The 20982-nt window shown below is 42.6% G+C and overlaps 15 pseudogenes; all 15 read left to right on the forward strand.

The window, feature by feature from the left end:
• Window positions 1-1022: 1022 nt before the first annotated feature.
• Window positions 1023-1141, forward strand: LOC137109524 (5S ribosomal RNA; annotated as a pseudogene).
• A 7219-nt stretch (window positions 1142-8360) lies between these two features.
• On the forward strand, window positions 8361-8479 carry LOC137109607 (5S ribosomal RNA; annotated as a pseudogene).
• An 857-nt stretch (window positions 8480-9336) lies between these two features.
• On the forward strand, window positions 9337-9455 carry LOC137109608 (5S ribosomal RNA; annotated as a pseudogene).
• An 857-nt stretch (window positions 9456-10312) lies between these two features.
• Window positions 10313-10431, forward strand: LOC137109744 (5S ribosomal RNA; annotated as a pseudogene).
• Window positions 10432-11288: 857 nt separating this feature from the next.
• Window positions 11289-11407, forward strand: LOC137109609 (5S ribosomal RNA; annotated as a pseudogene).
• An 857-nt stretch (window positions 11408-12264) lies between these two features.
• On the forward strand, window positions 12265-12383 carry LOC137109736 (5S ribosomal RNA; annotated as a pseudogene).
• An 857-nt stretch (window positions 12384-13240) lies between these two features.
• Window positions 13241-13359, forward strand: LOC137109535 (5S ribosomal RNA; annotated as a pseudogene).
• An 867-nt stretch (window positions 13360-14226) lies between these two features.
• Window positions 14227-14345, forward strand: LOC137109746 (5S ribosomal RNA; annotated as a pseudogene).
• A 251-nt stretch (window positions 14346-14596) lies between these two features.
• LOC137109930 (5S ribosomal RNA) lies at window positions 14597-14715 on the forward strand (annotated as a pseudogene).
• An 857-nt stretch (window positions 14716-15572) lies between these two features.
• On the forward strand, window positions 15573-15691 carry LOC137109610 (5S ribosomal RNA; annotated as a pseudogene).
• Window positions 15692-16548: 857 nt separating this feature from the next.
• LOC137109547 (5S ribosomal RNA) lies at window positions 16549-16667 on the forward strand (annotated as a pseudogene).
• An 857-nt stretch (window positions 16668-17524) lies between these two features.
• Window positions 17525-17643, forward strand: LOC137109747 (5S ribosomal RNA; annotated as a pseudogene).
• An 857-nt stretch (window positions 17644-18500) lies between these two features.
• Window positions 18501-18619, forward strand: LOC137109782 (5S ribosomal RNA; annotated as a pseudogene).
• An 857-nt stretch (window positions 18620-19476) lies between these two features.
• On the forward strand, window positions 19477-19595 carry LOC137109558 (5S ribosomal RNA; annotated as a pseudogene).
• Window positions 19596-20452: 857 nt separating this feature from the next.
• LOC137109748 (5S ribosomal RNA) lies at window positions 20453-20571 on the forward strand (annotated as a pseudogene).
• The last annotated feature ends 411 nt before the right edge of the window (window positions 20572-20982 follow it).

The raw sequence follows: 20982 nt of genomic DNA on the forward strand, positions 1-20982 counted from the left end.
CTTTGCCACATTTATCTTCTTCTTAGCAAGTTTAATGCATTCTGCTTCTCCAACGTTTTTATGCAGCTTACGGCCACACCGCTCTCTAAGCGCCCGATCTCGGCAGCCAAATAGAGCCGGGCCTGGTTAGTACTTGGTAGGAAGACTGCCTGGGAATAAAAGGTGCTGTAAGCTTTTTTGCTTGGGTTTACGGGCAGCACAAGCTGGTGTTACTGCCTATTTATTCATAGAAATTGTTCTATATTTTCATCAAATTTTGTTCTTTCATTGCTGTTTTGCTACATTATTGGTTTGTCAACCATCGTGCTTCATTACTAGTAGACCATGTTACGGTCCTGGCCATATGTGTTGTTTTTATTTTGTTGTTCTTATAGGTGCCCTGCCTGATTGGCCGGATTGAGGGGCAGTACAGGAAGCTGATTGGTCCATCCTACACTTCCTGGAGTTTTAAAAGTACAGTTCCCAACAGCTAGCGAGGCTCTTTCTGGCAGCAGCACCTGTTTGCTGTTCTTGGTTTCCAAACCTTATTTAGCATTTTTGAATTGTTAGGTTTTGTGCCGTGGTTTTGTTTATAAATTGTATATTTTTGTAAATAGTATTAAATCTGTAGGGGTGAACAGCCATTTTCTTTTGATTGTTTTCTCTTGTTTTCACATTAGGGAGTTAGGGTTAGCGACTGTCTTTTGGTTTGTTTATTTCTATCAGGCTAGCTAGCACTTTCTGTGGGAAATGGCTTATTTTGTTTATTATGTTGGCCTTGGTTCGCCCTGAGTTGTAGTGTCATGTTTTGTTTGACACTTTCTTTCGTTTAAAATAAATATCATTCTGTTGGAACATCTCGATCCTGGATTTTGGTTTGGGGATTGGAGAGGGAACATGCTAATTTATCTTTGTATGTTTCAGCCTGACCCCCTGGACAGGGGGGTCTACTTTGTACTTTGCCACATTTATCTTCTTCTTAGCAAGTTTCATGCATTCTGCTTCTCCAACGTTTTTAAGAGCTGTTGATGATGTCAAATGCAGCTTACGGCCACACCGCTCTCTAAGCGCCCGATCTCGTCCGATCTCGGCAGCCAAATAGAGCCGGGCCTGGTTAGTACTTGGTAGGAAGACCGCCTGGGAATACCAGGTGCTGTAAGCTTTTTTGCTTGGGTTTACGGGCAGCACAAGCTGGTGTTACTGCATATTTATTCATAGAAATTGTTCTATATTTTCATCAAATTTTGTTCTTTCATTGCTGTTTTGCTACTTTATTGGTTTGTCAACCATCGTGCTTCATTACTAGTAGACCATGTTACGGTCCTGGCCATATGTGTTGTTTTTATTTTGTTGTTCTTATAGGTGCCCTGCCTGATTGGCCGGATTGGGGGGCAGTACAGGAAGCTGATTGGTCCATCCTACACTTCCTGGAGTTTTAAAAGTACGGTTCCCAACAGCTAGCGAGGCTCTTTCTGGCAGCAGCACCTGTTTGCTGTTTTTGGTTCCCAAACCTGGTTGCAGACAGAGGTGTGGTTTCTCTCTAGAGCGAGCAGTGACGGACCCGCGCATGAGCCTGTTTTGGCGGGCTTTTTCAGTTTGCTTGTGTTTTTTGTCGTAATTTAACTAAATAGTATAGAGATTTCGATTTTGTTTATGTTACTAATCCCCCCGGCGGATTTGCTCCGTTCGGGGGCGCTTTCATTTTGCCTTTTTCTTTTTTATTTTATTTTGGTTTTGTTTTTTTGCCGAGTGTTACTCGATTCGCCAAGCTACGTAAAATGGAGAATGGCGGAGAAAGACGAGGTAAATTGACGGAGGACGCTGTGAAAATTGTGGCTCCTACCATGAGATGTCGGGGGGAAACGGCAATGCCAGCCGAAATAGAGTACGGAGCGGGAGGAAGCAAACGCCAGGCCGTGGAGCAGGGAGAGAAGAGAAATGGCGGGCAAGTTCCGGGCTTGTCAATGCAGAGGATTACTTCAGCAAAGAGGACGGGGAAAGGAGTGGATTTGGTCGGAGAGCAGCGGCAGAATAGGTTGGAGATTGATGGCATTTGTGTGGATGGAAAACATCAGGAGGAACGGGCGAGGATGCAGACGGAGATGAGCGGAAGACGGGAGACAATGAGAGAAAAAAGGTACGAAAAAGATTTGACTGTATTGGCAGAGGTGGTTGGTGAAGAGAAGGTGAAAACGATGGAACTGTTACGAGCAATACGTGATGTGTGTGGAGGCATAGTTGCGCTGCGTGAGACCGGATCGAATAAATATGAGGTGACGGTAAAAAGTGAAGCTGGAAAGAAAAGGCTACTGGATGGATTTAAAGTTGGTAAAGCGGTGGTAATGGTAAAAACATTAGCAATTGATGAACTGGTGGTGTCTTTTTTGAATTTGCCGGCGTATATAACGGACGAGGAAATTATGGAAAAACTGGACGTGTGGGGAGTGAGAGCGATCTCGCCTATTAAAAGGAGGATGTGGCCCGGGACTGATGTGGCGGACGGTACAAGATATATGAAGGTAAAGTTTAATGAAACTGTGCAGTCACTGCCCTACTCAGCGAAATTCATGACAGCTAATGGTCCGGAGTATTTTAGAGTAATTCACAATAATCAAGTGAAAGTTTGTCGGATGTGCTTACAGCCGGGACACATCGTGAGGGACTTTCCGGATTTCACCTGTTTTAAATGTAATAAACAGGGACATTATGCACGTGAGTGTGATGCCAGGATGCACAGATGTATGGAATGTCATAGCTCCACAGAGGAATGTCAATGTAAAAATATAGATGAAGGGAATGGGGAGGGTAGCAGGGAATCCATCTCCGAGGATGACAGGAGTGAGGTTAGACCTGTAGAGGAGCCAGAGCTGAATATGGGCAGCGAGAGTGAACAGGAGGATGAGGTGGTGTTGGAGACGCAGGGCGGTGACCTGCCTGTGCGGGAGGAACATGGGAGTGAAAGAGAGGATGTGTTGGGATCTAGTATGGATCAAGTGCTGGCAGAGTGGAGCGGGGATAGGGCGGGTCACCCTGAAGGGGGTTGGCTGAGCCCATCTTGGCTCGCTTCACAGAAGGTCCCCTCTCATAATGGAATACCACCCGCCCCTAGAGAGGAAGACTCGGATGCTGCCCTGCTGGCTCCCCAGGCTGACAGTATAGAGTCAGATTCGGAGATGGATGTTCAGCAGATAAAGCAGGTTAGAAAACGTCCACAGCAAGAGAAATCAGGGAGGAGTGAGGGAGGGAATAGAGGCAAAGGGAAAAAACAGCTTAGGAAATGACCTTTTTAATCGGTGTTTACTTGATAATGCTGCTTCAATCGCAAAATTTAAACGGGTTAACAAATATTGGGAAAATAGAGCAACTCTGTGGAGAAATGGCATGCGACATCTTGTGTGTCCAGGAATGTAGGTGGTCCATGGACAAAATAGACACTATAAAATCTTTTTGGAGAGGGGAGCTCTTTTACTCCCTCTCCTCAAACAAAACTGCTGGAGTGGCAATTTTTGTAAAGCCGGGTGTGTGTGAGAGTATTGTGGAGATTTTTAAGGATGGACAGGGTAGACTAATTGTTATTGATATAATACATTATAATAAAAAATATAGAATTCTGAATTTGTACGGTCCGAACAGTGAACCTGAAAGGAGAGGTTTCTTTGAGCGCTGCAAAAGGTGGACAGATGATCGCTCGGTAGTGATAGGAGATTGGAATGTTGCTCTGACTAAGGCGGACGTAGGAGTTAATAATAAATTTAAACAAGACATTAGTAGATCGGCTGTTTTTGTATGGATGGATGAGTGTGATTTGATAGATGCGTGGAGAGTGCTGAACCCCGGCACCCGGGCGTATTCGCGCAGGCAAGTGGTATTGGGCAGGCTAAAGCAATCCAGGATTGACCTGTGTTTGTTGGCGTCGAGTTTGGTGCAAGAATTAAATGAGTGTAAATATTGTTTTTGTTCCTGGAGTGATCATGCCTGTTTAAAGGTGACTCTAGGGGAGGGTGGTATGCAAAGGAATGGGGGCCTGTGGTGTTTTAACACTTCCCTCCTTGAAGATCAAGTTTTTAAAGATAAAATGAAGTCTTTTCTCTCTGCTCTATGTGATGAGAGTGATTATGTCGTGGATATCATTGAGTGGTGGGAGCGCACCAAATTTAAAATTAAAAAGCGTTGTATCGCTCTGAGCAGAGAGAAGAGGCTGAGGGAAAAGACAGAGGAGGCTGAGCTGAGACATCATCTAAAAGAGGAGCTTGAGCTTATTGAGGCTGAGTGTGACCGTCCCTTGGATGTCTATCTTGGATTGAGGGAGCAGCTGAGACGGTTAGATGAGAGAAAATGCAGAGGCGCAATGATCCGCAGTAAAGCACAACACATGTTGAAAGGGGAGCGCTGTACTGCTTTTTTTCTAGGTTTGGAAAAAAGGAAACAGGCAAAAACATACATACCAGAAATAAAAGACCTTGATGGAAACACACATACTGATATAGTGGATATTTTACAAGCAATACAAGACTACTACGCTAATTTGTTTAGCAAACAACATATTAAAAAAGCACAAATGGGCACAGTATTAGGAAAAATTGGCTGCTCCCTCAGTCACGAGGATGCGGCTCTGTGTGATGGTGACATTCAGATTGAAGAAGTGAGAGCAGCGATTGGAAGCCTTAATACATCTAAAAGCCCGGGTGTGGATGGTCTCTCAGCTGAGTTTTACCAACATTTCAGCAACATACTGGCCCCCGTCCTCTGCAGGCTATACTCTGCCATGCAGGAGGAGAACAGGTGCGCGGAGTCTTTTTTAAGGGGTGTGATCACTCTAGTTTATAAAAACAAAGGCGCCAGAGATGACCTGGCAAATTATAGGCCAATTAGTCTGCTCAATACTGACTATAAGATCCTCGCTAAGGTGCTAGGGTTCAGGCTTAAGGGAGTGATTGGCTCGATAGTTGGGCCTACCCAGACTTACAGCATTCCGGGGAGGGATATCGCTGACTGCATTTTGTCAACAAAATTCTCATTGGAGAATTTAATGGCTACAGGAGGTATATACCTTAATGTAGATCTAGAGAAGGCATTTGACAGAGTGAGTCACGATTTTCTCTTCGAGTGTCTGGGGGTTTTTGGGTTCGGCCCAACTTTTCGAGGGTGGATGAAGTTACTGTACAGCCGAGCTACTAGTGTCGTGAAGTGCAATGGCTTCGTGACAGATCCCGTCCCCTTAGAAAGATCAGTGAGACAGGGGTGCCCCCTATCAGCTATGCTCTATGCAATAGTGGCAGAACCTCTAGCACAGTCAATTATATCTGACTCTCAAATAATTGGGATCACGTCGCCCAGAGGAACTGATTTCAAAATAGCACAATATGCAGATGATATTAACATCATGGTCAGGGATGGGGATAGTTTGCGAAGGGTTTTGCAACATCTAGATGCATATGAGCAAGCTGCGGGAGCACGGGTAAATAAGGACAAATCGAGTTTGATCCTGGGGCCTGGTACTGTTCTTGGGGAGGAAGGCCAGCATTTTAAAAGGGGCGGGCCTGAGGTTAAAGTACTTGGTGTATATTTGGGCTCACAACCAGAAGACAGCAGTCGTAGATCCTGGGAAGAGCAGGTTGCGGGGTGTAGATCAAGGCTCGCACTGTGGAGAATGAGGGGATTAGGTTTAAAAGGGAAAATCACTGTAATAAATGCAGTAATTGTGCCGAGACTTGTCTACACCATGCAGGTTTGTCACCTGCCGAGTGATGTACTGGTACGCCTGAGCAGCGCTATTGAGGATTTTCTATGGAAGGGGAGAGCAATGAAAATTGCACATAAGACACTGGTCGGGCCGTACAAAAAGGGGGGACTCAAACTGTGTAATTTAAAAGCAAAATTGAAGTCATTAAGAATAAAACTGTTTAAGAAAATGCTGAGCCAGAAAACTAAAAACATATGGGAGGATTATTTGTATGATGATGTACTGAAAAGAGGTATGTGCGGCTTTTACAATCTATGTAGCGTCACACTCGGCCGGCCTATTGTGGGAACATGTCCACTCTTCCAGGAGGCGGCTGAGGCATGGGTGGAAATCCTGCCCCAGTTGGAGTGTGTAATTACATCAAAACAAAGTGTGTTAAACCAGCCCATCTTTGGGAACCCCTGCCTCAGCGGCCGAGAGGGATGTAAGGCCGGTCGGGGCATCTTGACTTAGGCGCTACATCAGATTAAAGATGTTTTAGACCAGACAGGGGCTCCTAGCCCTCTTGCGGTATTTAGTAAAATTAGGATGAAAGGGTTTAATATAAAAAAGGCTAGAGTTGTTCGATTTTGTGATGATTTATTAGAGCGAATGCCGCAAGAGTGGAAAGAGTGGTTGTCGGAAGTGGATGAGGATCGGGTGGAGGACGACGAGCTGGATTTTGCTCTGACCTGTGACGTCAAAAACAGAAAACTGCAAGATTTACAATCAAAATTTTGGTATAGGGTTTTAATTAACAAAATATTCCAAGAACCTACAGCAAACACTGCATGGTCTCATCTCTTTCTTACCCGTCCCGTCTCTGAAATTTGGTCAAATATACACAGTAAGTGGCTTCCCCCTGCAATAGCAAACTCAAACTTCCTGCTGCGTCACAGAAGGGTGCTGGTTTCTGTCGTCCTTCACCAGATAAGTAAAAGCACGTATGCGAGAACCTGTCCGGTCTGTAGGGTGGAAGATGAAGATTTTAACCACTTTATGCTATACTGTACAGTCACACGGGATTTCAGGGACTGGGTTAAAACGTTGTTAATCAATAAGTGTAAACTGCCTAAGTTAGAAGGGGAAGCATGGGACTGGGTGTGGTGCTTTGGGAAACAAAAAGGTGATAAAAGATGTAATGTTGGTTTAATCAATTTTTTATTGAGTGTAGCACGTCATGTGTTGTATGTTGGTAGAAATTATGCTTTGTATGGGGGGAAAAGGACAAACAGGGTGGGTTTTTTTCAAAATATGGTGACACATTACATGAGAATTCTGTTTTCAGTGGATGAGGATGAGTTTATAGCTAGGTGGGGGGCAAGGAATGATTTATGTGAGCTGGATGGGGAGGGTAGATTGCACTTCGATTTTGGGTGAATTTATTTAACCTTGTAGTATATGGGCGTATATATTTAAGAATGTATGTGTGTATGTAGGTGTATGTATATATGTATATATATGTGTGTATGTATATATATGTATGTATACATGTATATATGTGCATACAAATATGTGGAAAAAAGGGGAAGAGGCTTGCTTTGCTTTAATTTGTTTGATTTACTGTTAAAAAGACGAATGAATTTACTCTTTTTCTTTATGTTTCTCTGTATATAGTTAATTTTTATTTTGTAAAGTGTATTTTTGATAATAAAAAGATAAAAAAAAAAAAAAAAAAAAAAAAAAAAAAAAAATAAGCGCCCGATCTCGTCCGATCTCGGCAGCCAAATAGAGCCGGGCCTGGTTAGTACTTGGTAGGAAGACCGCCTGGGAATACCAGGTGCTGTAAGCTTTTTTGCTTTTGTTTACGGGCAGCACAAGCTGGTGTTACTGCCTATTTATTCATAGAAATTGTTCTATATTTTCATCAAATTTTGTTCTTTCATTGCTGTTTTGCTACTTTATTGGTTTGCCAACCATCGTGCTTCATTACTAGTAGACCATGTTACGGTCCTGGCCATATGTGTTGTTTTTATTTTCTCGTTCTTATAGGTGCCCTCCCTGATTGGCCGGATTGAGGGGCAGTACAGGAAGCTGATTGGTCCATCCTACACTTCCTGGAGTTTTAAAAGTACGGTTCCCAACAGCTAGCGAGGCTCTTTCTGGCATCAGCACCTGTTTGCTGTTCTTGGTTTCCAAATCTTATTTAGCATTTTTGAATTGTTAGGTTTTGTGCCGTGGTTTTGTTTATAAATTGTATATTTTGTAAATAGTATTAAATCTGTAGGGGTGGACTGCCATTTTCTTTTGATTGTTTTCTCTTGTTTTCACATTAGGGAGTTAGGGTTAGCGACTGTCTTTTGGTTTGTTTATTTCTATCAGGCTAGCTAGCGCTTTCTGTGGGAAATGGCTTATTTTGTTTATTATGTTGGCCTTGGTTCGCCCTGAGTTGTAGTGTCATGTTTTGTTTGACACTTTCTTTCGTTTAAAATAAATATCATTCTGTTGGAACATCTCGATCCTGGATTTTGGTTTGGGGATCGGAGAGGGAACATGCTAATTTATCTTTGTATGTTGCACCCTGAGCCCCTAGACAGGGGCGTAACAGACCAGTACAGTTATAGTACTTTGTACTTTGCCACATTTATCTTCTTCTTAGCAAGTGTCATGCATTCTGCTTCTCCAGCGTTTTTAAGAGCTGTTGATGATGTCAAATGCAGCTTACGGCCACACCGCTCTTTAAGCGCCCGATCTCGTCCGATCTCGGCAGCCAAATAGGGCCGGGCCTGGTTAGTACTTGGTAGGAAGACCGCCTGGGAATACCAGGTGCTGTAAGCTTTTTTGCTTGGGTTTACGGGCAGCACAAGCTGGTGTTACTGCCTATTTATTCATAGAAATTGTTCTATATTTTCATCAAATTTTGTTCTTTCATTGCTGTTTTGCTACTTTATTGGTTTGCCAACCATCGTGCTTCATTACTAGTAGACCATGTTACGGTCCTGGCCATATGTGTTGTTTTTATTTTCTTGTTCTTATAGGTGCCCTGCCTTATTGGCCGGATTGGGGGGCAGTACAGGAAGCTGATTGGTCCATCCTACACTTACTGGAGTTTTAAAAGTACGGTTCCCAACAGCTAGCGAGGCTCTTTCTGGCATCAGCACCTGTTTGCTGTTCTTGGTTTCTAAACCTTATTCAGCATTTTTGAATTGTTAGGTTTTGTGCCGTGGTTTTGTTTATAAATTGTATATTTTGTAAATAGTATTAAATCTGTAGGGGTGAACTGCCATTTTCTTTGGACTGTTTTCACATTAGGGAGTTAGGGTTAGCGACTGTCTTTTGGTTTGTTTATTTCTATCAGGCTAGCTAGCACTTTCTGTGGGAAATGGCTTATTTTGTTTATTATGTTGGCCTTGGTTCGCCCTGAGTTGTAGTGTCATGTTTTGTTTGACACTTTCTTTCGTTTAAAATAAATATCATTCTGTTGGAACATCTCGATCCTGGATTTTGGTTTGGGGATCGGAGAGGGAACATGCTAATTTATCTTTGTATGTTGCACCCTGAGCCCCTAGACAGGGGCGTAACAGACCAGTACAGTTATAGTACTTTGTACTTTGCCACATTTATCTTCTTCTTAGCAAGTGTCATGCATTCTGCTTCTCCAGCGTTTTTAAGAGCTGTTGATGATGTCAAATGCAGCTTACGGCCACACCGCTCTTTAAGCGCCCGATCTCGTCCGATCTCGGCAGCCAAATAGGGCCGGGCCTGGTTAGTACTTGGTAGGAAGACCGCCTGGGAATACCAGGTGCTGTAAGCTTTTTTGCTTGGGTTTACGGGCAGCACAAGCTGGTGTTACTGCCTATTTATTCATAGAAATTGTTCTATATTTTCATCAAATTTTGTTCTTTCATTGCTGTTTTGCTACTTTATTGGTTTGCCAACCATCGTGCTTCATTACTAGTAGACCATGTTACGGTCCTGGCCATATGTGTTGTTTTTATTTTCTTGTTCTTATAGGTGCCCTGCCTGATTGGCCGGATTTGGGGGAAGTACAGGAAGCTGATTGGTCCATCCTACACTTCCTGGAGTTTTAAAAGTACGGTTCCCAACAGCTAGCGAGGCTCTTTCTGGCATCAGCACCTGTTTGCTGTTCTTGGTTTCCAAACCTTATTTAGCATTTTTGAATTGTTAGGTTTTGTGCCGTGGTTTTGTTTATAAATTGTATATTTTGTAAATAGTATTAAATCTGTAGGGGTGAACTGCCATTTTCTTTGGACTGTTTTCACATTAGGGAGTTAGGGTTAGCGACTGTCTTTTGGTTTGTTTATTTCTATCAGGCTAGCTAGCGCTTTCTGTGGGAAATGGCTTATTTTGTTTATTATGTTGGCCTTGGTTCGCCCTGAGTTGTAGTGTCATGTTTTGTTTGACACTTTCTTTCGTTTAAAATAAATATCATTCTGTTGGAACATCTCAATCCTGGATTTTGGTTTGAGGATCGGAGAGGGAACATGCAAATTTATCTTTGTATGTTTCACCCTGACCCCCTAGACAGGGGCGTAACAGACCAGTACAGTTATAGTACTTTGTACTTTGCCACATTTATCTTCTTCTTAGCAAGTGTCATGCATTCTGCTTCTCCAGCGTTTTTAAGAGCTGTTGATGATGTCAAATGCAGCTTACGGCCACACCGCTCTCTGAGCGCCCGATCTCGTCCGATCTCGGCAGCCAAATAGGGCCGGGCCTGGTTAGTACTTGGTAGGAAGACCGCCTGGGAATACCAGGTGCTGTAAGCTTTTTTGCTTGGGTTTACGGGCAGCACAAGCTGGTGTTACTGCCTATTTATTCATAGAAATTGTCCTATATTTTCATCAAATTTTGTTCTTTCATTGCTGTTTTGCTACTTTATTGGTTTGCCAACCATCGTGCTTCATTACTAGTAGACCATGTTACGGTCCTGGCCATATGTGTTGTTTTTATTTTCTTGTTCTTATAGGTGCCCTGCCTGATTGGCCGGATTTGGGGGCAGTACAGGAAGCTGATTGGTCCATCCTACACTTCCTGGAGTTTTAAAAGTACGGTTCCCAACAGCTAGCGAGGCTCTTTCTGGCATCAGCACCTGTTTGCTGTACTTGGTTTCCAAATCTTATGTAGCATTTTTGAATTGTTAGGTTTTGTGCCGTGGTTTTGTTTATAAATTGTATATTTTGTAAATAGTATTAAATCTGTAGGGGTGAACTGCCATTTTCTTTGGACTGTTTTCACATTAGGGAGTTAGGGTTAGCGACTGTCTTTTGGTTTGTTTATTTCTATCAGGCTAGCTAGCGCTTTCTGTGGGAAATGGCTTATTTTGTTTATTATGTTGGCCTTGGTTCGCCCTGAGTTGTAGTGTCATGTTTTGTTTGACACTTTCTTTCGTTTAAAATAAATATCATTCTGTTGGAACATCTCGATCCTGGATTTTGGTTTGGGGATCGGAGAGGGAACATGCTAATTTATCTTTGTATGTTGCACCCTGAGCCCCTAGACAGGGGCGTAACCGACCAGTACAGTTTTAGTACTTTGTACTTTGCCACATTTATCTTCTTCTTAGCAAGTGTCATGCATTCTGCTTCTCCAGCGTTTTTAAGAGCTGTTGATGATGTCAAATGCAGCTTACGGCCACACCGCTCTTTAAGCGCCCGATCTCGTCCGATCTCGGCAGCCAAATAGGGCCGGGCCTGGTTAGTACTTGGTAGGAAGACCGCCTGGGAATACCAGGTGCTGTAAGCTTTTTTGCTTGGGTTTACGGGCAGCACAAGCTGGTGTTACTGCCTATTTATTCATAGAAATTGTTCTATATTTTCATCAAATTTTGTTCTTTCATTGCTGTTTTGCTACTTTATTGGTTTGCCAACCATCGTGCTTCATTACTAGTAGACCATGTTACGGTCCTGGCCATATGTGTTGTTTTTATTTTCTTGTTCTTATAGGTGCCCTGCATGATTGGCCGGATTTGGGGGAAGTACAGGAAGCTGATTGGTCCATCCTACACTTCCTGGAGTTTTAAAAGTACGGTTCCCAACAGCTAGCGAGGCTCTTTCTGGCATCAGCTCCTGTTTGCTGTTCTTGGTTTCCAAACCTTATTTAGCATTTTTGAATTGTTAGGTTTTGTGCCGTGGTTTTGTTTATAAATTGTATATTTTGTAAATAGTATTAAATCTGTAGGGGTGAACTGCCATTTTCTTTGGACTGTTTTCACATTAGGGAGTTAGGGTTAGCGACTGTCTTTTGGTTTGTTTATTTCTATCAGGCTAGCTAGCGCTTTCTGTGGGAAATGGCTTATTTTGTTTATTATGTTGGCCTTGGTTCGCCCTGAGTTGTAGTGTCATGTTTTGTTTGACACTTTCTTTCGTTTAAAATAAATATCATTCTGTTGGAACATCTCAATCCTGGATTTTGGTTTGAGGATCGGAGAGGGAACATGCAAATTTATCTTTGTATGTTTCACCCTGACCCCCTAGACAGGGGCGTAACAGACCAGTACAGTTATAGTACTTTGTACTTTGCCACATTTATCTTCTTCTTAGCAAGTGTCATGCATTCTGCTTCTCCAGCGTTTTTAAGAGCTGTTGATGATGTCAAATGCAGCTTACGGCCACACCGCTCTCTAAGCGCCCGATCTCGTCCGATCTCGGCAGCCAAATAGAGCCGGGCCTGGTTAGTACTTGGTAGGAAGACTGCCTGGGAATACCAGGTGCTGTAAGCTTTTTTGCTTGGGTTTACGGGCAGCACAAGCTGGTGTTACTGCCTATTTATTCATAGAAATTGTTCTATATTTTCATCAAATTTTGTTCTTTCATTGCTGTTTTGCTACTTTATTGGTTTGCCAACCATCGTGCTTCATTACTAGTAGACCATGTTACGGTCCTGGCCATATGTGTTGTTTTTATTTTCTTGTTCTTATAGGTGCCCTGCCTGATTGGCCGGATTTGGGGGAAGTACAGGAAGCTGATTGGTCCATCCCACACTTCCTGGAGTTTTAAAAGTACAGTTCCCAACAGCTAGCGAGGCTCTTTCTGGCATCAGCACCTGTTTGCTGTTCTTGGTTTCCAAACCTTATTTAGCATTTTTGAATTGTTAGGTTTTGTGCCGTGGTTTTGTTTATAAATTGTATATTTTGTAAATAGTATTAAATCTGTAGGGGTGAACTGCCATTTTCTTTGGACTGTTTTCACATTAGGGAGTTAGGGTTAGCGACTGTCTTTTGGTTTGTTTATTTCTATCAGGCTAGCTAGCGCTTTCTGTGGGAAATGGCTTATTTTGTTTATTATGTTGGCCTTGGTTCGCCCTGAGTTGTAGTGTCATGTTTTGTTTGACACTTTCTTTCGTTTAAAATAAATATCATTCTGTTGGAACATCTTAATCCTGGATTTTGGTTTGAGGATCGGAGAGGGAACATGCAAATTTATCTTTGTATGTTTCACCCTGACCCCCTAGACAGGGGCGTAACAGACCAGTACAGTTATAGTACTTTGTACTTTGCCACATTTATCTTCTTCTTAGCAAGTGTCATGCATTCTGCTTCTCCAGCATTTTTAAGAGCTGTTGATGATGTCAAATGCAGCTTACGGCCACACCGCTCTCTAAGCGCCCGATCTCGTCCGATCTCGGCAGCCAAATAGAGCCGGGCCTGGTTAGTACTTGGTAGGAAGACCGCCTGGGAATACCAGGTGCTGTAAGCTTTTTTGCTTGGGTTTACGGGCAGCACAAGCTGGTGTTACTGCCTATTTAGTCATAGAAATTGTCCTATATTTTCATCAAATTTTGTTCTTTCATTGCTGTTTTGCTACTTTATTGGTTTGCCAACCATCGTGCTTCATTACTAGTAGACCATGTTACGGTCCTGGCCATATGTGTTGTTTTTATTTTCTTTTTCTTATAGGTGCCCTGCCTGATTGGCCGGATTTGGGGGCAGTACAGGAAGCTGATTGGTCCATCCTACACTTCCTGGAGTTTTAAAAGTATGGTTCCCAACAGCTAGCGAGGCTTTTTCTGGCATCAGCACCTGTTTGCTGTTCTTGGTTTCCAAATCTTATTTAGCATTTTTGAATTGTTAGGTTTTGTGCCGTGGTTTTGTTTATAAATTGTATATTTTGTAAATAGTATTAAATCTGTAGGGGTGGACTGCCATTTTCTTTTGATTGTTTTCTCTTGTTTTCACATTAGGGAGTTAGGGTTAGCGACTGTCTTTTGGTTTGTTTATTTCTATCAGGCTAGCTAGCGCTTTCTGTGGGAAATGGCTTATTTTGTTTATTATGTTGGCCTTGGTTCGCCCTGAGTTGTAGTGTCATGTTTTGTTTGACACTTTCTTTCGTTTAAAATAAATATCATTCTGTTGGAACATCTCAATCCTGGATTTTGGTTTGAGGATCGGAGAGGGAACATGCAAATTTATCTTTGTATGTTTCACCCTGACCCCCTAGACAGGGGCGTAACAGACCAGTACAGTTATAGTACTTTGTACTTTGCCACATTTATCTTCTTCTTAGCAAGTGTCATGCATTCTGCTTCTCCAGCGTTTTTAAGAGCTGTTGATGATGTCAAATGCAGCTTACGGCCACACCGCTCTCTGAGCGCCCGATCTCGTCCGATCTCGGCAGCCAAATAGGGCCGGGCCTGGTTAGTACTTGGTAGGAAGACCGCCTGGGAATACCAGGTGCTGTAAGCTTTTTTGCTTGGGTTTACGGGCAGCACAAGCTGGTGTTACTGCCTATTTATTCATAGAAATTGTTCTATATTTTCATCAAATTTTGTTCTTTCATTGCTGTTTTGCAACTTTATTGGTTTGTCAACCATCGTGCTTCTTTACTACTAGACCGGTACCGTTTTAGTACTTTGCCACATGTATCTTCTTCTTAGCGAATGTCATGCATTCTGCTTCTCCAGCGTTTTTAGGAGCTGTTGATGATATCAAATGCAGCTTACGGCCACACTGCTCTCGAAGCGCCCGATCTCGTCCGATCTCGGCAGCCAAATAGGGCCGGGCCTTGTTCGTACTTGGTAGGAAGACCGCCTGGGAATACCAGGTGCTGTAAGCTTTTTTGCTTGGGTTTACGGGCAGCACAAGCTGGTGTTACTGCCTATTTATTCATAGAAATTGTTCTATATTTTCATCAAATTTTGTTCTTTCATTGCGGTTTTGCTACTTTATTGGTTTTTCAACCATCGTGCTTCATTACTAGTAGACCATGTTACGGTCCTGGCCATATGTGTTGTTTTTATTTTGTTGTTCTTATAGGTGCCCTGCCTGATTGGCCGGATTGGGGGGCAGTACAGGAAGCTGATTGGTCCATCCTACACTTCCTGGAGTTTTAAAAGTACGGTTCCCAACAGCTAGCGAGGCTCTTTCTGGCAGCAGCACCTGTTTGCTGTTCTTGGTTTCCAAACCTTATTTAGCATTTTTGAATTGTTAGGTTTTGTGCCGTGGTTTTGTTTATAAATTGTATATTTTGTAAATAGTATTAGATCTGTAGGGGTGAACTGCCATTTTCTTTGGACTGTTTTCACATTAGGGAGTTAGGGTTAGCGACTGTCTTTTGGTTTGTTTATTTCTATCAGGCTAGCTAGCACTTTCTGTGGGAAATGGCTTATTTTGTTTATTATGTTGGCCTTGGTTCGCCCTGAGTTGTAGTGTCATGTTTTGTTTGACACTTTCTTTCGTTTAAAATAAATATCATTCTGTTGGAACATCTCGATCCTGGATTTTGGTTTGGGGATCGGAGAGGGAACATGCTAATTTATCTTTGTATGTTGCACCCTGAGCCCCTAGACAGGGGCGTAACCGACCAGTACAGTTATAGTACTTTGTACTTTGCCACATTTATCTTCTTCTTAGCAAGTGTCATGCATTCTGCTTCTCCAGCGTTTTTAAGAGCTGTTGATGATGTCAAATGCAGCTTACGGCCACACCGCTCTTTAAGCGCCCGATCTCGTCCGATCTCGGCAGCCAAATAGGGCCGGGCCTGGTTAGTACTTGGTAGGAAGACCGCCTGGGAATACCAGGTGCTGTAAGCTTTTTTGCTTGGGTTTACGGGCAGCACAAGCTGGTGTTACTGCCTATTTATTCATAGAAATTGTTCTATATTTTCATCAAATTTTGTTCTTTCATTGCTGTTTTGCTACTTTATTGGTTTGCCAACCATCGTGCTTCATTACTAGTAGACCATGTTACGGTCCTGGCCATATGTGTTGTTTTTATTTTCTTGTTCTTATAGGTGCCCTGCATGATTGGCCGGATTTGGGGGAAGTACAGGAAGCTGATTGGTCCATCCTACACTTCCTGGAGTTTTAAAAGTACGGTTCCCAACAGCTAGCGAGGCTCTTTCTGGCATCAGCACCTGTTTGCTGTTCTTGGTTTCCAAACCTTATTTAGCATTTTTGAATTGTTAGGTTTTGTGCCGTGGTTTTGTTTATAAATTGTATATTTTGTAAATAGTATTAAATCTGTAGGGGTGAACTGCCATTTTCTTTGGACTGTTTTCACATTAGGGAGTTAGGGTTAGCGACTGTCTTTTGGTTTGTTTATTTCTATCAGGCTAGCTAGCGCTTTCTGTGGGAAATGGCTTATTTTGTTTATTATGTTGGCCTTGGTTCGCCCTGAGTTGTAGTGTCATGTTTTGTTTGACACTTTCTTTCGTTTAAAATAAATATCATTCTGTTGGAACATCTCAATCCTGGATTTTGGTTTGAGGATCGGAGAGGGAACATGCAAATTTATCTTTGTATGTTTCACCCTGAGCCCCTAGACAGGGGCGTAACAGACCAGTACAGTTATAGTACTTTGTACTTTGCCACATTTATCTTCTTCTTAGCAAGTGTCATGCATTCTGCTTCTCCAGCGTTTTTAAGAGCTGTTGATGATGTCAAATGCAGCTTACGGCCACACCGCTCTCTAAGCGCCCGATCTCGTCCGATCTCGGCAGCCAAATAGAGCCGGGCCTGGTTAGTACTTGGTAGGAAGACCGCCTGGGAATACCAGGTGCTGTAAGCTTTTTTGCTTGGGTTTACGGGCAGCACAAGCTGGTGTTACTGCCTATTTATTCATAGAAATTGTTCTATATTTTCATCAAATTTTGTTCTTTCATTGCTGTTTTGCTACTTTATTGGTTTGCCAACCATCGTGCTTCATTACTAGTAGACCATGTTACGGTCCTGGCCATATGTGTTGTTTTTATTTTCTTGTTCTTATAGGTGCCCTGCCTGATTGGCCGGATTTGGGGGAAGTACAGGAAGCTGATTGGTCCATCCTACACTTCCTGGAGTTTTAAAAGTACAGTTCCCAACAGCTAGCGAGGCTCTTTCTGGCATCAGCACCTGTTTGCTGTTCTTGGTTTCCAAACCTTATTTAGCATTTTTGAATTGTTAGGTTTTGTGCCGTGGTTTTGTTTATAAATTGTATATTTTGTAAATAGTATTAAATCTGTAGGGGTGAACTGCCATTTTCTTTGGACTGTTTTCACATTAGGGAGTTAGGGTTAGCGACTGTCTTTTGGTTTGTTTATTTCTATCAGGCTAGCTAGCGCTTTCTGTGGGAAATGGCTTATTTTGTTTATTATGTTGGCCTTGGTTCGCCCTGAGTTGTAGTGTCATGTTTTGTTTGACACTTTCTTTCGTTTAAAATAAATATCATTCTGTTGGAACATCTCAATCCTGGATTTTGGTTTGAGGATCGGAGAGGGAACATGCAAATTTATCTTTGTATGTTTCACCCTGACCCCCTAGACAGGGGCGTAACAGACCAGTACAGTTATAGTACTTTGTACTTTGCCACATTTATCTTCTTCTTAGCAAGTGTCATGCATTCTGCTTCTCCAGCGTTTTTAAGAGCTGTTGATGATGTCAAATGCAGCTTACGGCCACACCGCTCTCTGAGCGCCCGATCTCGTCCGATCTCGGCAGCCAAATAGGGCCGGGCCTGGTTAGTACTTGGTAGGAAGACCGCCTGGGAATACCAGGTGCTGTAAGCTTTTTTGCTTGGGTTTACGGGCAGCACAAGCTGGTGTTACTGCCTATTTATTCATAGAAATTGTTCTATATTTTCATCAAATTTTGTTCTTTCATTGCTGTTTTGCTACTTTATTGGTTTGCCAACCATCGTGCTTCATTACTAGTAGACCATGTTACGGTCCTGGCCATATGTGTTGTTTTTATTTTCTTGTTCTTATAGGTGCCCTGCCTGATTGGCCGGATTTGGGGGAAGTACAGGAAGCTGATTGGGCCATCCTACACTTCCTGGAGTTTTAAAAGTACGGTTCCCAACAGCTAGCGAGGCTCTTTCTGGCATCAGCACCTGTTTGCTGTTCTTGGTTTCCAAACCTTATTTAGCATTTTTGAATTGTTAGGTTTTGTGCCGTGGTTTTGTTTATAAATTGTATATTTTGTAAATAGTATTAAATCTGTAGGGGTGAACTGCCATTTTCTTTGGACTGTTTTCACATTAGGGAGTTAGGGTTAGCGACTGTCTTTTGGTTTGTTTATTTCTATCAGGCTAGCTAGCGCTTTCTGTGGGAAATGGCTTATTTTGTTTATTATGTTGGCCTTGGTTCGCCCTGAGTTGTAGTGTCATGTTTTGTTTGACACTTTCTTTCGTTTAAAATAAATATCATTCTGTTGGAACATCTCAATCCTGGATTTTGGTTTGAGGATCGGAGAGGGAACATGCAAATTTATCTTTGTATGTTTCACCCTGACCCCCTAGACAGGGGCGTAACAGACCAGTACAGTTATAGTACTTTGTACTTTGCCACATTTATCTTCTTCTTAGCAAGTGTCATGCATTCTGCTTCTCCAGCGTTTTTAAGAGCTGTTGATGATGTCAAATGCAGCTTACGGCCACACCGCTCTCTGAGCGCCCGATCTCGTCCGATCTCGGCAGCCAAATAGAGCCGGGCCTGGTGAGTACTTGGTAGGAAGACCGCCTGGGAATACCAGGTGCTGTAAGCTTTTTTGCTTGGGTTTACGGGCAGCACAAGCTGGTGTTACTGCCTATTTATTCATAGAAATTGTTCTATATTTTCATCAAATTTTGTTCTTTCATTGCTGTTTTGCTACTTTATTGGTTTGCCAACCATCGTGCTTCATTACTAGTAGACCATGTTACGGTCCTGGCCATATGTGTTGTTTTTATTTTCTTGTTCTTATAGGTGCCCTGCCTGATTGGCCGGATTTGGGGGAAGTACAGGAAGCTGATTGGTCCATCCTACACTTCCTGGAGTTTTAAAAGTACGGTTCCCAACAGCTAGCGAGGCTCTTTCTGGCATCAGCACCTGTTTGCTGTTCTTGGTTTCCAAACCTTATTTAGCATTTTTGAATTGTTAGGTTTTGTGCCGTGGTTTTGTTTATAAATTGTATATTTTGTAAATAGTATTAAATCTGTAGGGGTGAACTGCCATTTTCTTTGGACTGTTTTCACATTAGGGAGTTAGGGTTAGCGACTGTCTTTTGGTTTGTTTATTTCTATCAGGCTAGCTAGCGCTTTCTGTGGGAAATGGCTTATTTTGTTTATTATGTTGGCCTTGGTTCGCCCTGAGTTGTAGTGTCATGTTTTGTTTGACACTTTCTTTCGTTTAAAATAAATATCATTCTGTTGGAACATCTCAATCCTGGATTTTGGTTTGAGGATCGGAGAGGGAACATGCAAATTTATCTTTGTATGTTTCACCCTGACCCCCTAGACAGGGGCGTAACAGACCAGTACAGTTATAGTACTTTGTACTTTGCCACATTTATCTTCTTCTTAGCAAGTGTCATGCATTCTGCTTCTCCAGCGTTTTTAAGAGCTGTTGATGATGTCAAATGCAGCTTACGGCCACACCGCTCTCTAAGCGCCCGATCTCGTCCGATCTCGGCAGCCAAATAGAGCCGGGCCTGGTTAGTACTTGGTAGGAAGACCGCCTGGGAATACCAGGTGCTGTAAGCTTTTTTGCTTGGGTTTACGGGCAGCACAAGCTGGTTTTACTGCCTATTTATTCATAGAAATTGTTCTATATTTTCATCAAATTTTGTTCTTTCATTGCTGTTTTGCTACTTTATTGGTTTGCCAACCATCGTGCTTCATTACTAGTAGACCATGTTACGGTCCTGGCCATATGTGTTGTTTTTATTTTCTTGTTCTTATAGGTGCCCTGCCTGATTGGCCGGATTTGGGGGAAGTACAGGAAGCTGATTGGTCCATCCTACACTTCCTGGAGTTTTAAAAGTACGGTTCCCAACAGCTAGCGAGGCTCTTTCTGGCATCAGCACCTGTTTGCTGTTCTTGGTTTCCAAACCTTATTTAGCATTTTTGAATTGTTAGGTTTTGTGCCGTGGTTTTGTTTATAAATTGTATATTTTGTAAATAGTATTAAATCTGTAGGGGTGAACTGCCATTTTCTTTGGACTGTTTTCACATTAGGGAGTTAGGGTTAGCGACTGTCTTTTGGTTTGTTTATTTCTATCAGGCTAGCTAGCACTTTCTGTGGGAAATGGCTTATTTTGTTTATTATGTTGGCCTTGGTTCGCCCTGAGTTGTAGTGTCATGTTTTGATTGACACTTTCTTTCGTTTAAAATAAATATCATTCTGTTGGAACATCTCGATCCTGGATTTTGGTTTGGGGATCGGAGAGGGAACATGCTAATTTATCTTTGTATGTTGCACCCTGAGCCCCTAGACAGGGGCGTAACCGACCAGTACAGTTATAGTACTTTGTACTTTGCCACATTTATCTTCTTCTTAGCAAGTGTCATGCATTCTGCTTCTCCAGCGTTTTTAAGAGCTGTTGATGATGTCAAATGCAGCTTACGGCCACACCGCTCTCTGAGCGCCCGATCTCGTCCGATCTCGGCAGCCAAATAGGGCCGGGCCTGGTTAGTACTTGGTAGGAAGACCGCCTGGGAATACCAGGTGCTGTAAGCTTTTTTGCTTGGGTTTACGGGCAGCACAAGCTGGTGTTACTGCCTATTTATTCATAGAAATTGTCCTATATTTTCATCAAATTTTGTTCTTTCATTGCTGTTTTGCTACTTTATTGGTTTGCCAACCATCGTGCTTCATTACTAGTAGACCATGTTACGGTCCTGGCCATATGTGTTGTTTTTATTTTCTTGTTCTTATAGGTGCCCTGCCTGATTGGCCGGATTTGGGGGCAGTACAGGAAGCTGATTGGTCCATCCTACACTTCCTGGAGTTTTAAAAGTACGGTTCCCAACAGCTAGCGAGGCTCTTTCTGGCATCAGCACCTGTTTGCTGTTCTTGGGTTCCAAATCTTATTTAGCATTTTTGAATTGTTAGGTTTTGTGCCGTGGTTTTGTTTATAAATTGTATATT

Source organism: Channa argus, unplaced genomic scaffold (assembly GCF_033026475.1).
Source record: "Channa argus isolate prfri unplaced genomic scaffold, Channa argus male v1.0 Contig004, whole genome shotgun sequence".
NCBI classification, from domain to species: Eukaryota; Metazoa; Chordata; class Actinopteri; order Anabantiformes; family Channidae; genus Channa; species Channa argus.